Source organism: Rhodnius prolixus, unplaced genomic scaffold (genome assembly GCF_049639745.1).
Source record: "Rhodnius prolixus isolate KJV_2025 unplaced genomic scaffold, Rpr scaffold_8, whole genome shotgun sequence".
Classification (NCBI taxonomy): Eukaryota; Metazoa; Arthropoda; class Insecta; order Hemiptera; family Reduviidae; genus Rhodnius; species Rhodnius prolixus.
Genome location: NW_027411593.1, coordinates 26,851,255 through 26,868,097, shown reverse-complemented (window position 1 = coordinate 26,868,097; position 16,843 = coordinate 26,851,255). Strand labels below are relative to the sequence as shown.

General features: G+C 34.9%; 1 protein-coding gene across 4 annotated transcripts in view; it reads left to right on the top strand.

Annotated features, from left to right (window-relative positions):
* Positions 1-16,843, top strand: part of nAChRalpha1 (nicotinic acetylcholine receptor alpha1) — a 389,306-nt gene that overhangs the window by 78,167 nt on the left and 294,296 nt on the right. The window contains exon 1 of one of the 4 annotated variants that reach the window (XM_074122087.1): positions 3,469-3,687. The exons of 2 other annotated variants lie outside the window; for them this stretch is intronic. The gene's annotated coding sequence lies outside the window, so the exon portion shown is untranslated. Of the gene's footprint in view, positions 1-3,468; positions 3,688-4,450; positions 4,605-16,843 lie in introns of those variants that run through there. One more of the 4 variants, XM_074122088.1, reaches the window with a different exon arrangement.

The window sequence follows — 16,843 nt, the reverse complement described above, 5'->3', positions numbered from 1 at the left end:
AGCACTGTAGATTGACTGTAATATCTAGTTATTTATAATAATCAAACTATTAAATACAGGTTAAAAAGAAAAACGTTATAAAAAATAAAATAAAAATATGAGGCTAAAAAATTCAAAAACTTTTTTAAAAAAATGCTTACACCAACAAACATCAATGATTTTGTTTATTTTATTTATTATTTTTATTTCTTAAATAAAAATCGTCGGTTTAAGTTCATTCTTCGATTAAAGTAATTGTTATTTTATGAAGTAGTCAAACGTTTATAATAATAGGTAATAATTATCTGGCTTTATCGCAAATAATATAGTTTTCTTCAATTACATTCTCCATCTAGGTGTTCTTCCCACAATGTTGTATATATGTAATATAAAGTAAATAAGATATGCATATATTTAGGACAGCTAATTATTCCAGTATTTTACTATAAGTAAAATTAGGGGGACTAAATTAAATTACAATAGAGAAATGAATAATTATTGTTTAATAATCTACTTGTTATTAACTGTGTGTTAATTGTGCTCACGAATATTTCGGTAAGACGAATTCAAGACAGTAGCCTACTCTAACTTTGTCTTTTTCTACTTTAACATGCATGTACGTATATGTGATTTATCATAATTATAACAAAAAAATAATATAAATGAAGTGGCCAGCATAAGGGTCTGTGATATCTAATAAAATCTAAAAAATAACTTATTAATGAAAATTAATGCAGTAGAATTACTTAAATATTAATGAGGTATTAATGAAATGTTGGGTACTCGCTGATTTGTGTACCTTTTGGCGTTTAATCAACCCTTATACTTAACATTTTAAACTGTAAGTTTTTGTTAAGGAGATTTTTGTACCTTTTGGATAGATTTTCCTGTTTGTCTATTTTACAAAGTTACATATCTGCTTTACAGATTTTTTTAAAATTTGGAATAAGCAATTCTATCATTATAACCTGATAAGGTGTTAACTACCACTGGAGAGATCTTTTTAAAAAATGATTGTAGTTGCGGCTCCCAAACCATCCTCAATAACAATTTTTTTGAGAAAGCGTTTTGAATAACATAGGAAGGTATTTGTACGTAAATAGCAAAATTAAACTGCGATTTCAGTACTTCCTTTTAAGAGGAGTAAGAAAAATAAACTAGGATTGCAGTACTTCTCCCTAAAAGGCAAAGAGGCAAAGATTTTTTAATCGAACAATTCATTGATTTAAATCGGTTCACTCATTGATAATTTAAACGATTGCAGTACTTCCTCTTAGTAGGAGCAAGAGAATCAGCAACGTAGAGGAGCTTTAACCACTTATTCGAGCTGAATTTTATCAAAATCGGACTAAGCGTTATAGAAATATTGGTAATAATAGTTTTAGAAAGGGCCTTATTTGGGTGGGGCAAACTCCCCTCCTTATGAGGCACGGTGCCGAGACTTTTAAAGTGCAAATCTGTAAAAAATTTCGATTCGAATGACACTTCATTCATAAAAATCGGTTCACGTGTCGATAATTTGAAACGATTGCTATACTTCCCCTTAACAAGTGTAAGAGCTGATCGCCGCTTTAATGTTACGTAGGGGAGCCCTAGCCCTATCATCCTAACAAATTTTATCAAAATCGGGCCAAGATTTACAGAGTAATTAGTAATAATAATTTTGGAGGGGGCCTTACATAAAGGGGGCTAACTCCTCTCCCATTCGATGTACAGCGTCGGGACCCCCAAAAGGCACATCTACATAAAATATTGAATCGAATGACACCTCATTCATGAAAATCGGTTCACGCGTTTTGGCGCTACGTTGTTTACAAAAAAGGTAACAACAAGAACAACAAGAACAACAACAACAAGAAGAACAAGAACAAGAACATTTTTTGAAAAAGCCGTTTTTGCTCATTTTCGGCAACTTTTTTCTCGAAACCTATTAGATCTGGGTGGTTGCAAAAAAATTACAGTTATAAAGGAGGGTTTGGAGTAAGATTTAAAGAAAATTTGGGAATTTTATCTTTTATAGAAAAAGAGAAAAAAATTGTCAAAGTTGGGTGTTTTTCAACGTTACGCTTTTTCGTGCAGTTTTTGATGGTCAACCCTTATACAACTGTCCTACCGGACAGTTTTAATTAATAGCCTTTAGTTTATCTTAGCATTTTCTTAGACAGAAGAACTAAAATTGTAGAATTATAAATTTCTAGAAGTGTCCAATCTGAATCTCCTTTGAATACGACGAAAAACATCAGTTTCGGTTTGTTCATTTATTCTATTTCCTAAACGCAGTTTTGGTGGCCCAGATATTGAACATCGTACGATCAATGCAGAAATGGCAGTATCATTACTGTGACTTGTTGAAGAAGAATACGCAAGAACACTTAGCGACTGACAATATCAAAAATATACATAAAAAACTGAAGATACAGAACAAAACAGATAATCAGGAATTACGCAGAGCAAATAACCTAAGACAAAAACTGAAAAAGAATAATCCCATATCAACTTAAGCGAACAAAGGCTACTCTACGGTAATTCTATTTCACACTTAGACTATGTTAACAAAAACGGACAAATCCGACTTATGAATGACCCGATAAAATGAGTTCAACAGCAAAACAAGACAGCTATAAAAACAACCACCTCGTACCGAAAGAAAGAGTATTCAAATACGTATCTACACTTCTACCATGACAGAGACCTTTTTGATGTATTATAATCTTTTTTTTTTTAATCTACTATAAGTTCATTACGATTATAATACATCAAAAAGGTCCAGAGGTCAATTGTAAGGCTTTTAGGACTACTTAAAATTAAAGAATTAACTAACACTTAATCCAGTCAAGGCGTAGCGCTAATATTATTTTGTTAGTAATAATTAAATGATAACATGCTATTTTCATGCAAGAATAATAAAAATAAGTATGTATTTGATACAAAAGTTTTACCTTGTTTAAGGAATATCCATCAGCATCTCAATAGATCACCAGTCCACTTGACACACAACACTATTCGCACTAAAACTGTATATCACGCACTAAGTGTAACTTAAACCCAATTTATAAAATATAACTAACACGCACTAATATTCACTTTAAAAAATTGCGTTAATAAGAGACACTACTAACGAGATAAAGATGTCCGCCGAAACTGGCCAGAAGGTACAACTGGTAAATAAAGGTTATCAAAGCGCAATGCCAAACTGTTTTTTTTTATTAAAAATATTACCTACTATGCATTAGATATTTTTAAACAGAAATAAAATTTAAGTCGTTTTATTTGTGAAGATTAAATTAAATCTTTGATATATCAAAGATGACTTTAAAATTAATCGATGAAATAAAATATCTAATTTGCTAATTATAAATTAACTAATTACATTTCACTTTTTTAGAATGCGAATAGAGATATAGAATAAATAAATTTAAAAAAGAGTTGGTCACTCTGCTTAGAATACCATCACTCACCAGCTGATCAGCCTGGCCAGTTACCGGCGGACATCTTTAACTCGTTAGTGTTGAGTCTTTATTAACTTAATTTTTAAGTGAATATTAGTTCGTGTTAAAATGAAATTCTATTTTATAAATTGTGTTTAAGTTATACTTAATGGGTGATATCGAGTTTTAGTGCGAATAGTGTTGTGAATTATTTTAACTAGTGTCAAGTGCTATTAGACTGTTGATCTGTTGAGATGCTTATGGATATTCGTTAAACAAGGTAAGACTTTAGTATCAAATACTTATTTTAAAATTAAATTATATTTTAATTATTATGCATGGAAATAGCATGTTATCATTTAGTTATTACTTTCAAATTAATATTAGTACTAGATTAAATGTTGGTTAATTCTTTAATAATCCTAACAGCCTTTCAATTGACTTCTAGACCTTTTTGATATAATATAATCTTTCCTTTTTAATCGATGACAAGTTAAAATTATTTACCAAATATTTTTTATCTTTCTTTGATTGTTTCTCTTTAATCAACTAATATAAGTACCAAATTAGAAACCATTTAGGTACTTCCCCCTTTATTTTTTTTAAATGGATTGCTAAACATTTTTAATATATTCCTTAATTTTACTTTTTAATCGACCAATATTTCAAAATTAGCATTCATTGTTTCACCAAACCGTTTTCTAAGTCTTTTTGATGTATTCTTTGTGATAGCTTTTCGTTAATTGAGTTTAAATTTAAAATATTTGCATTCTTTATTTCTTCTAATTATTTTCTCAGTTCTTTTGATGTATTATTTATTCTTTTACTTTTAATCGAATGTAGGTTCAAAATTATTTTTGGTTTCCCCAAATTCCTTTTCTTTAAAATTAGATTGTGAATTAAATAAATGAAAAAAACAAAAATAATTGGTTACACGGCTTAGGTAACCATCATTTACCAGCTGATCAGCTTGGCTGGTTACCATTGGCCATCTTTAAATTTGTTAGTTGGGTCCTTGGGTCTCGGTGACTTTTTTAGGTGATTGTTTGTTAGTGTTAGAGTGAAGTCCTTTTTTATAAATTGTGTATAAGTCATTCTTAGTGCGAGGTACAGCGTTTTAGAGTTGTGAATTAGTGCAACAAGTTAAGTGGTTACTGGGTTGGTGATCTACTGAGTTGATAATGAATTTTAAACAAAGTAAGACGTTGCCATTAATTGTTTAATTGTAAATTTAGATTTCGATTAATTTATAGAAATAAAAAATAAATAATGATTGCAAGAAAGGTACCTGATGTTCGTACAGTTTGAAATAGCAGCTATATTTTGAAATACAATTCGGATTAGAGCCGAGTATTGTTGAATAAAGGCAGACGACACCCAGCGCCCTCTAAACCAAACCATAGAACGCCCTAAATTATTGGCGCTGGAATTTGCCCTCCTTAATAATCGACAAAGCCTCCGTTTCTCTCTAATAACAATACACAAAGCACCGCAGTGCTATCTGCTTCGTTTCGGCTTTAATTTTTTTTACCCTCTCTCTCCTCTCCAGCTTCAGTTTCTGCTCTTGAAACACGACCATTTCTTTGCTCAAGCCTCTCTAGCACTGGCTGCATGAATTTTTAAACTATCTGCGCGGACTTAATGAATTTTAAATCCTTCCAACAGTTTCACCTCATCCTAAATCCGGACCAATGCGTTGCCAAGGAAACTATCTTTCCCAATATATACGAGTATATTTCTTTGTTTGTAGTGATTTGCATTTCTATGTACTTTTTTTCTTTTTTTATCTAATTGTTGAACTATATACTAAATTATAATCAAGTGCTAAGAATAAAACTGCGATGTAACCGCACAATAAAATTTAATTATATTAAACGTTAATACAATTAACTATAGGTTTAACTACTAAAAAAGAGGTTGGATTAGCAGTGTTGGGTAATATCCTTGATTTCATCCGTCTTTGCCCTCGTGTATTTCGGTTCTGTCTGCGATTTTTTGTCCATTCTTCAGAAGTTGGTTTATCAGTTTGGTCAGAGAATTTGACTTTCATTCATGTTTGTGTCACACACTACACTTTATAACTCAGGGTTTTAGAAAGAAGGAGATTCTGATTTTGCTCTGACAACTAGGATGTGCGCCAGTTCTTTTAGAAAACATTATCTTTCCTCTTATGGAATTGTAGAGACTCAGACTCTGTTGGGTTTAAAAGAAACAAAAGTGAAAGTTGAATTCCTTAATCCAAAATGACGAATCAACTTCTAATGAAGGCTAAACACCCAAAAAATAAAAACATGCCTTCAACACCGGACCAAATCTATGAGTGGTCTGTTTATTTACCGACGACGATTTAAAGGAGCTCTTAAACAATTTAAGAGCTCTAAGTTGAATCTAAGCTAGAAGTGGTCTTTTTTTGTTCCTAGATACATGAATGCACGGATTAAGATTTACAATGAGTTTTTAATTGTTTACAAGACCGACTGGTTAGAGGCATGACCTGTAAAGCTAATTTGTGTTGTGGTACTGGGTTCGATTCCCAGTCTAGACCTTGGATTTTATTTATTGCTTTAATATGATAACTTTATAGTAAAGTGTGTTTGCTAGTCGCTTCCGTCCGCGATACCTAATTTGGTAGTTAGACGTAAAGCTCGCCTGAAAAGATAGGTCTTACTTAATTGTTTGTAAAGATAGCTTTGTCGCCCAAAATTGAAACTACGGAGCCACTCTTGGGTTACGTCCTGCAGTTTGAGAACTACAAGAATAGATCAAGACGTTTTTGATTTCTCAGTAAATGAGACTGACTGAGATCGTCGTCAGTTCTAACTTAAATAGAAATCTAAATCATCTTAATCTGTTACGAAAATAGAACATGTTATACGAGTCTGGATTCGACTGTTTTTTTTTGGTATGAACTCATTTACATTAAAGAAAACTATCAGTTTGACAAAATTTAGCCTTATCAAAGTTTGTAAAATATAAGCCGAAGTTTTGTAGGTAGCTTTTTGGTATCAGTAACTTCTATATTTTGCCTTTGTGACGTCTCTAAACTTCGTATGGATGAAACGAGTTTCATCTTGTTGTTAATAATCAACAGATTTGTTTGAATACCCATAATTGCTAAAGCCAATTTACATAAAACCTAAAGTCAAACATTGGTGCGTCATTAAAATAGTTAATGTTTGCTTTTCATCAAGATGTAACTGATGAAATTAGTTAATTAATTATTAATAATCAGCAATGCTAATAGTTTTAGGCAACGAATTTATATTTAGAAATTTAATTGAATTTAAAAGAACCAAAATCGTTCTATTCTGTAAGTCTTAAAATTAAATTCCACTTAAACAATTTATGACTGCAACTGCTCTTTCTGCAAAAGTTTTTTTTTTGCGATTATCAGAAATAAATTAGTGATTTGGAGGTATTCGAATATGTGTCGTCTTATTTTCGACTTCTAAGATTCTAATAGGGCGGCCCTTAAGGCCTACGCCACTGCGACCCCTTTGGATCTACGAGGGTCGTTTGAAAAGTCCGTGCAAAAATAAAAACTACTTAATTTTTTGGGGTAAACCTTTTTTATTTTTCAACATAGTCTCCTTTTAGGCTTATACACTTCGTCGAACGCTGCTCTAGTTTGTTGATCCCTTCCGAATAATAGGATTTGTCCAAGTCTGAAAAATAGCCATTCGTTTCTGCAATCACCTCCTCGTTTGAATAAAATCTTTTTCCCGCCAGCCATTTCTTCATATTGGGGAACAAATAGTAGTCCGAGGGAGCCAAGTCTGGAGAATAGGGGGGATGTGAAACGAGTTGGAACCCTATTTCCATTAATTTTGCGACCACAACTGCTGAGGTGTGAGCTGGTGCGTTGTCGTGATGGAAAAGGACTTTTTTGTGGGCCAATCGTGGGCGTTTTTCTTGCAGCTCGGTTTTCAAACGGTCCAATAACGATGAATAATATGCACCTGTAATAGTTTTACCCTTTTCCAGATAGTCGATGAGGATTATTCCTTGCGAATCCCAAAAGACAGTCGCCATAATCTTTCCGGCCGAAGGAACGGTATTCGCCTTTTTTGGCGCAGATTCCCCCTTGGTAACCCATTGTTTAAATTGTTCTTTGGTCTCAGGAGTGTAGTGATGTATCCATGTTTCATCCACAGTGACGAAACGACGCTTAAAGTCCTGCGGATTCTTCTGGAACAGCTGCAAACCGTCCTTGCAACACTTCACATGATTTCGTTTTTGGCATCCATCGCGGCACCCATCTTGCGGATAGCTTTGTCATGTCCAAATGTTGATTCAAAATATTATGTACCCGTTCATTCGAGATGCCCACAGCACTAGCAATCTCACGCACCTTCACTCTTCTGTCATCCATCACCATATCATGGATTTTATCAATGATTTCTGGAGTAGTAACCTCAACAGGGCGACCAGAACGTCCAGCGTCACTTGTGCCCATATGGCCACTCCGAAAATTATGAAACCACTTATAAACTGTTCTAATCGAAGGTGCAGAGTCACCATAATGTTTATCAAGCTTCTCTTTAGTCTCCTGAGGCGTTTTGCCTTTCATAAAGTAGTGTTTAATCAGCACACGAAATTCTTTTTCGTCCATTTTTTGAAAATCACTCGACTTCCTCGATTCAAACGAATGCCAAACACAATGAAATAGACCGATCTGGCTGAAACTTGGTGTGTGTTCTTTCAAGAGATGCTACTAACTAAACATAACCTCGATACGCGCCAGTGGTGCTATCTCTCTGACTTTGCACGGACTTTTCAAACGACCCTCGTATTGTGGCTCCCCTTCTCTAGAGCTCGCCCTCCAGACCCGTCCGTTTAATCAGACTCTTAATTTTGGAGAGCGACCCTTGGGTAAAGCTCGCAGGCCTTGGTTTTTCCTCCCCGAGAAGTAACATCCTTAGCCCAGACAAGCCCACAACACGTGCAGTGCCGTTTCCTCCTCTTTCTAACAGAACCTACAAAGGCTATCGCCTGCCAGGCCCTATTTTCGACTTAGAATAAACCATTACAAATTTTTAAAAAATTGGGAGGTGGCCTTCCCGTTGAAAGTTACAGTCGGATCTCCAGCTAAAATCAAGTCAAATTACAAAATTCCATTTTCCTCGTATTTTTTAATTTATTTTTTGTGATATTTTGTAATCAATCACACCCACCTTAATATTAAAGATGTGATTCGTTTAGAGATGAATGTAATAAACCTTCTTTCAGTAGAATCTTTATTTGGGGCAAATAATAAATACAAACTAACACAAAACTGGTGTGTAACATGTCATGAAAGAATTATTGTAGACGTCTTAGACCATCTTATTACAAACTTACTACTTTTTGTCATTCTAAAGCAGGAGTGTCAAAAGTCGCGGGCCGCATACGGCCCGAGATGAACATGCATATTTGCGGCCCAGTCAATATATCCGACGCAAAGCAAAAATAAAATAGAAATGTGAATTAGAAACGAAACCAGTATATAAAATTATAATATACTTTATTTATAAACTATACGGATCATTTTAAATTGTACGCGCTAAAATGTAAAATTCTAATTGGCTGAAATGGAATCCGATCCGAAACTGTATTAAAAACGCTCACGTTGGGTCAATTTTGAAAGTAGTCTCGGCCAATAAAATTTCTCCCGAAATAGGAAAGATAGTATCAAAAAAGAGATGTCAAGTATCAGGACGTAAACAATAATTTAACATTATATATGTTCATTACAATATCACGGTTCGCCTAGAACGATTTTAATTGAAAAGTTCACCAACATTAAAAAATATTTTTTCTCCTTATTATTTGGGTCAAAACTAACCAAAATCCACTGAAAACCAAATCGGTTTACGTTGCGGATTTTTTTTTGTTTAATGTTTCAAGTCAGAAAACTTTTTTTTTTGCATTGTTAAGCTTAATAAGGAAAAACAATACAGTTTTTTGCAAAACCAATGCATGCATTTTGAAGCTGAGGGAATTTCCGACAGATTGATGTATTTTATAAATGATAAAAATGAAATTTCGACAATCAAAATCAATAAAAAAGAAATTTTTGAGCAAAATAAGGCAAAAAAAAAGGCGTTTCTCGCATTTCAAAGCTTACTTAACAAATAAATCATCGTTTTCTTTGTGGAAGGGAATGGGACTTTTCAAAAATGAGAAACATTCCTGCAAAATACAATATTTATACACCGGGAAAAGGGAAATTTTCCAAGTCAAATTCATTTAATGAAACTTTTTGAATTAAAAGAGCCCAAATAATTTTTTATCGTATTGCAGGGCTTAGTAACAAAAAAAATTAAAGTTTTTGCTATTGGAGACATTGTGATTGACATCAGAGGTTGTAAAGAACTTACTCAATTATTTTTAAGTTTTTTTAGTCAACATTTTTTACTTTATTTGAATAAAGATAGATATTCATAGAAATTAAATTTTCACAAAAAAGACATTTGTGTACATGTACATGAATATAAAAATTTAAAGTAATTATAAACTTAAAGTAATTTAAATTTTATTTTTTAACAAAAATCTCAATAATTTTATCGTGAACAACGATAGTACAATACTTTGATGTCATATACGATATTATGATATAAATTATTTTGTCAACAAAAGAAATTACAAATGATTACAATTGTAAACAACAATAGAACGAAGAAGTCTTTCACCATACTTTGGTATTTCCATGCCGTATGGTACTTATACTTTTCTATGAGTTTAATAAAGTATTAAAAAAAAAAAAAAAAATTGTAATCATTTGTCTTTTAATTCAAAAAGTTTCATTAAATGAATTTGAATTGGAAAATTTCCCTTTTCCCAGTGTATAAATATTGTATTTTGCAGGAATTTTTCTCATTTTTGAAAAGTCCCATTCCCTTCCACAAAAAAACGATGATTTATTTGTTAAGTAAGCTTTGAAATGCGAGAAACACCTTGTTTTTGCCTTATTTTGCTCAAAAATTTCTTTTTTATTGATTTTGAATGTCGAAATTTCATTTTTATCATTTATAAAATACATCAATCTGTCGGAAATTCCCTCAGCTTCAAAATGCATGCATTGGTTTTGCAAAAAACTGTATTGTTTTTCCTTATTAAGCTTAACAATGCGAAAAAAGCCGTTTTTTGACCTAAAATATAAGTGTCTCCCAAAACTGTCTCTCTAAGACTCGCTCAAAACTAACTGATTAAAACTATAACCTCTAATAACTTCTTAAAACTTGCTTAAAAACTCTTAAAAACTGACTTCTCCAGATGTGTCGGCCTCCTTTTAACTGCGTGCCTCCCTCCAACTGGGACTGCCCTCCTCCAACTCTCTGAGCATAAGTTTCCACGCCCTCCTGACGTTCATTGGCTGGAGAAAACATACTGCCACCACCTCAGCTGGGGCCGCCTTCCTCCTACTCTCTGTCACGTCCTACCTGTCAATCACTGGCTGGGAAAACACATATGCCACCACCCCAACTGAGGCCTTTCTCTTAGCTGGCTTTTACACAGCGGTGGACCGCTACGGCTACGGTCACTAAACTTGAACAATCTAGCCCTTTCCTTTCTAGTTCAGGTAGAGACGGCCCTTTTGTCTACACTGTGGTGGCCTGTTACCGACTTTGGTCGCTTAACCCCTAGTACAATCTAGGCCTTTCTTTTCTCCTCAGGTAGTGACTGGCCCTTTTGTTTACACATTGGTGGCCTGTTACCGACTTTGGCCGCTCAACCCCTAGAACAATCTAGGCCTTTCTTCTCGCCCAGGTCAACTTCGTTACAATATTAAAAAAAAAAAATCCGCAACGTAAACCGATTTGGTTTTTGGTGGATTTTGGTTAGTTTTGACCCAAATAATAAGGAGAAAATTTTTTTTTAATGTTGGTGAACTTTTCAATTAAAATCGTTCTAGGCGATGTACTAGTCAAAATAAAAATATTTGTTTCCATGAAGATTGATTTTTTTTTTTTTTTTTTTGCGGCCAACCTAAAGTTAAGCATTGTTTATTTGGCCCAAGTTAGCTTTTCAGTCTGACATCCCTGTTCTAAAGTCTATAAAAAGGACGGTTATTTCTTAAAAAAGAAATATAACTACAATCGATATCAAGTAAAATATCATCATACTAAAAATAGAGTCCGTAATAGTTGCAAAACTATTCTACCCAAATATAAATCAGTTGAGATGGCAGCAGAAAAGAGACATAAGGAACAATCATGTAGTCAACCATACGACTCTCTTTCAGAAAATGAAAGAGGTAGAACCCTTGCCATTCCAATTTTCCGATAATAGAAGCATATACTAACCATATAAAATGCATAAAAGAATATAAAAATATACTCAGTTACATTCCCGAGCTAATAATGGTGGTTTTATATGTAAATGCATAAACTAAGAATGAATCTAATACATAAACAAGAACAATTTAAGATTTTGGAATATTAAGGCTAAAACTCCGACTGGAGATGGAGGTTTTATCATTTTCACGAGCAATTCTTGCGTAAAGATTTAGTATTTCATTTCGTGAAACTTGTATGGAGTCTATGTAGAAAAGTCTAAAAAAACTATTACCCAACAATGGTAGTCGTTGAACACGTAGTTTGAATCCGTAATGCTGGTAAAATATCTGTGATTTCATTCTTCATTATGGCCGCTTTTGGTTTAGATTAGACGGGGAGATGAAAACGTTATAAAGGGCTTTTGAGCCCTATTTCGTAAAGGTAACCTCCTTATTCTGCAATACTCTGGGTGGGAACTAAGCCGGTGACAGAGAGAAGTCCATGGTAGATCGCACATCTCGTTGACAAAAGCCTGTTTTGACACAGAATCAACAATTTGGACCAGTTGTTTACGCCAGAAAGCTACATGATACATGTTTTAATATTGTAGATTGTAGTGACCCCTCAGCCCATTATCCCTGTATCCTATCGACATTGTAGAACAGAGGTGGAGCAGTGGATTTTGAAGGAACATCGGAAACGTTGGAGATCCCGAGCTGACTGCCGTCAGGCTAAAGAAATTCTTGGCCTGTCAAAAATGGCTATAGTTGGTTTTAGCAGGTCCCAGATCCGCCAGTTGGTTCAGATTGGTTGAGTGGACATGCGAATTTAGCGTATCATCTTTTCAAATGCGGCCTTATCCAGTCGTCAATTTGTGCTGGCTGTGGTGAGTCCAATGAGACTGTGTGGCACTTTGTAGAGGTGTGTCCTATTTATCCTAAAACTAGATTCCTCGTCTTCGGGAGGTTAAATGTTTCCCTCCAGGAGATTGTGGCATCTGGTAATCTTTACCAGAACTCTCTAGGTTTATTCAGTGCACTGAGCGATTTTAATTCCCACTTTTATTTTATTCTGGCAGCCCATAAACTGCCAGAAACAGGTAGCTCAGTCACTAGGCCTAAAAGAGACAAAAAAAAGAGTCCACCTCTCGAACTCGTCAATTTTATCATAAGGGAGGAAACGAATTGGAGCGGCGAGCAAAGCGACGATGATAGAGGCTTCGAATCAGAGAGATCGACGAGCAACAAGCAAAGAGTCGCATGCACATAGTGACGAGTTTAGTCGCGTTTTTCCTTTCGACGAAGAATTATTGTATACGAAAATTCTTCCTTGAAAATTTGGTATTTACAGCAGCTTAGAAGCAGGAGCTGCTTAGCGTATGGCTGCATGATATAAACAGGACTAGACATGAACATGGTGAATTCCATCACTTGTACCAACAACTTTGGGAGCATCCTGGCAAGTTTCATTCGTATTTTCGAATATCTATTTCAACATTAAATTACATACTAACCAGAGTTGAAGGCATGTTAATGAAGAAAAAGACGAATTTCAACGTTAACCCCATTAATCCTGTCCCATTTCTTATCCAAAACAAATCGGTTGTGATGTAGAAGATCCTTTTGGTCTCACAGAGGTTTCTTTAAAAAAAACTAACCCAATAAATGCAGCAATATCCATTTTAACCTTGAAAATTGAGCGCGATGAGAGCTAAGAAATCAAACATGTCACAACGCGTTACTCTACGCACTCTTGGTAGCGTTGCTCTATCTTCGCTTTGCTCCCCATTATACGCGCTCCCATATGTTAACTTGTGTTTGTTTTCGCCGCTTTGCTCGCCGCTGCTCTGTGTTTCCAGCCTAACTATGGATTTCTTGGTAATCGGAAAGTATAAGTTTTACCATTCTATCTGAGGGAATTCTTAATAACCACTAGTTTAAAAATGATTTAAGGCGCGTCAACATCTCAGTTTATTGGCGCCCGGAGCTTTTTCAGTGCACTGTCTACTTCCGGAAAGTGTTCTCTCGTTACAGACAACACTGTCCATCACCGGACAGTGTTGTCTGTAAGAAGCTCCTATGAAGAGAAAATCGAAGAGCCAGCAGCTGGATTCGAACCCGGGACCTCCGCGTGGGAATGCCATACGCTAACCGCATAGCTAATCCATTCCCTAATAACCAATTGTATTCCTAAACATCTGTATAAAATACATCTGTATTTCTTATTGAAATTGGCTAAATGTAAGATGAAAAAAACCGGGAATAACCTTTATTTCTAGGACGTTCGTTGCAAAAGAAATATGAATGTTTCAATAAAAGTAGGACGGACAGATTTTGGTCCATAGCTGGCGATTTACTGTCCTATAAAATTCTCTCTCTCTCAATGCCGGGTACACATTGGGATGTCCATAGCGTAAAGAAAAAGAGTTGTAGGTACAAGAAGAAAAGTTTCTGTGTATGCACGTATATAGACATGTATGTATGCGTGCGAGAGATGAGGGTACAGCCGGATGATGGGAATGCGGCACAATGTGTGGGGGAGGTTCTGTCGACAGCTGGCACGCTTGTAAGTGACTCGGACTAGCAGCCTCTGTCTCCCCTCGATTGGGTTCCTCTAATTCCCAGAGTACGCACAGATGTACTGCTATGTCCAAACTGGAGCCTACGGCTGTTACTTACTACATATGTATGAATTGACCTAAAACTCCCGCAAAATGTGCCACAAACGTTATATTGAATTTTTACACAATATTGGTTCTACGTTTTTGTTTTCTTTATTTTTATTAAATTCTATATTTATCGTTATCGTGCAAAATTTGTAATAATTGATTGCTGGTAATTTGTGCCTGTTAAGTTGCTTCTGACTAATGAAAATAATATCAATATTTGGGCTTCAGCCATTTTTTTAATTTTATTTCACTGAACTGATCTAAAGTATTTCACAGTTTCAAAATTATGAATAAAGTTTTCATTGGCTAAAATCGTTTTGCGATTCCTTGAGCACAAAAAGACTTGTTTTTATTAATTGCTTTATATTGTATCAAAATGAGAAACGTGTGGCAAAATTTAAGGAAAATAGCGAGAAATCATAGTCAATTCTACTTTTATATTTGCTCTATTGTGGCGCTGCTGGACTCAACAATAAACTTTTACTATCTATCTATCTCCGTGGCTCAACAACCCTTAGTGGGTCCTGGCCTCCTCTATCAATTTATGATATTCGTGACGGTTTTGTGCTGCCGCTCTCCAATTAGAAACCCTCAGTAGGCTTCTTGCATCATTGGCTACTCCATCTTGCCATCTTAATTTGGGTCTACCAACCTTCCTGCTCTGGCCCGTCTCTCCATTCAAATTCAATATTTTTGGGATGGGGTCTGTCTCTCCCATTCGGGCTACATGCCCCGCCCAGCTAAGCCGACTAAGTTTTTTATTATCCGCTTCCCCAAACAGCTCATATACCTCCTGGGTCTTTCTTATTCTCCATCTGCCCTCCTCCCTCACGGGTCCAAGGATTCTTCTAAGAATTTTCCTTTCGAAGACAAGAAGGTTGCGCTCACTTGCTTTTGGAAGGGTCCATGTTTGGGATGCGTACGTGAGAACTGGGCGGATTAATGTTTTGTACAGCCTGAACTTCGACTTTCTTGATACTAGGCTGCTTTTAAGAAATTTTACCAGGCCGAAATAGCATCTATTGGCAGCCATGATTCTCCTTTTTATTTCTTGATTGATTTCATTGGAGGAATTGACTTGAGAACCAAGGTAGATGAACTCAATCACTCTTTTGAAAGAGCTCCTATCTGGATACTTTCTCCCCCGGGGGCTCCACCACCCCAACGTATAGATATTTCGTTTTTTGTACATTTACCGCCTAGGCCCATAGCGGATGCGGCATTTTTCTGGGCAAGGAAGGCATTCTTCATTGCAGGGGGAGACCGTGCTATAATATCCAGGTCATCCGCGTAGGCCAGCAATTGGACGGTTTTGTTGCAAATAGTGCCCATGGTCTGAATTTGGGAATCTCTTATAACTTTTTCTAGAGCAAAGTTGAAAAGAAGACACGCGAGGGCATATCCTTGCCTAAGTTCTTTACTCGTTCCATACTCAGGGGATACACCTGATTGCACTCGTACCACGCAAGAAGCTGCTGACATTGTCATTCTAATCATTATGATAAGCTTAGATGGTATGCCAATAAACTTTTACAGAAGTGATATATTACTAAATCGTTTATTAAGTGTTTTGAGTTGTTCTTTAAAACAGCTCTTATGTTTTTTATGTATTTGAATTTGGTGTAATTATCGCATAGAAAAATTTCAAAAACGTTAATTTGTAACGTTTTTCAAATTTAATGAAGTAAATCTAATTAAAAACACTTCTGAGCGAAGGGCTTTTAAAGGGTCATTTCAAGGTAATGTCGTAGATGTCCTTAATAAATATTATTAAAGATTAACTATACAATCAAAATTAACTTAAATCTTAAACTGCCATTTTTTCCTCCACTCATGTCCTGGGAGACTTATCCTCCTTTCTGAATATATCACCACCGCATTCTTCCGTCTCAACAATTTGTAGTTTTACTGCCCTTCTTTAACACCCTTTCTCTTTCCTGGTACGGTATTAGCTTCACTAAGTTATTCAGATACTGGGTCTTAATGGACTTAATTTTGAATAAATAGGAGATATTTTTTTTTGTCGAGTTTTGTAAATAAACTGAAATATTTTTGTTTTTGTTTTAATGATGTTTTACTCGATTTTTAAGTCCTTATGACTTGTAGGTTTTATCAGCATTTGATTATTAGAAATTAATAAGAAAATCCGCATTTAATTTAAGTTTATGAAACAGAGAAATAGGAAAAAAAAAAGACGTAAATTTAATTTTTATGATAGAACGTCTCGGTAATGGTTTGAAACATTGAAGTGAAATTAACAGCATTTTTCTTCATTTTTTAAAATAGTTTTCTAAACAGTATTAAAAAGTGAGAGACAAAAGGAAATCGCCACTTTCTACCCCCGATTTAAGGGGTAAGGTGACAATAATATCTAAAATCACTAACACTATCACAAACTAGAGAGAAAATACTTCAACAAACTTCATTTTCGTTTTTTTTTTATCCAGGGTGTACACGGAGGAGTGGTCGAAACTTCTGGAGGTGATTCAGCAGCTCAAATGCAACAAAAA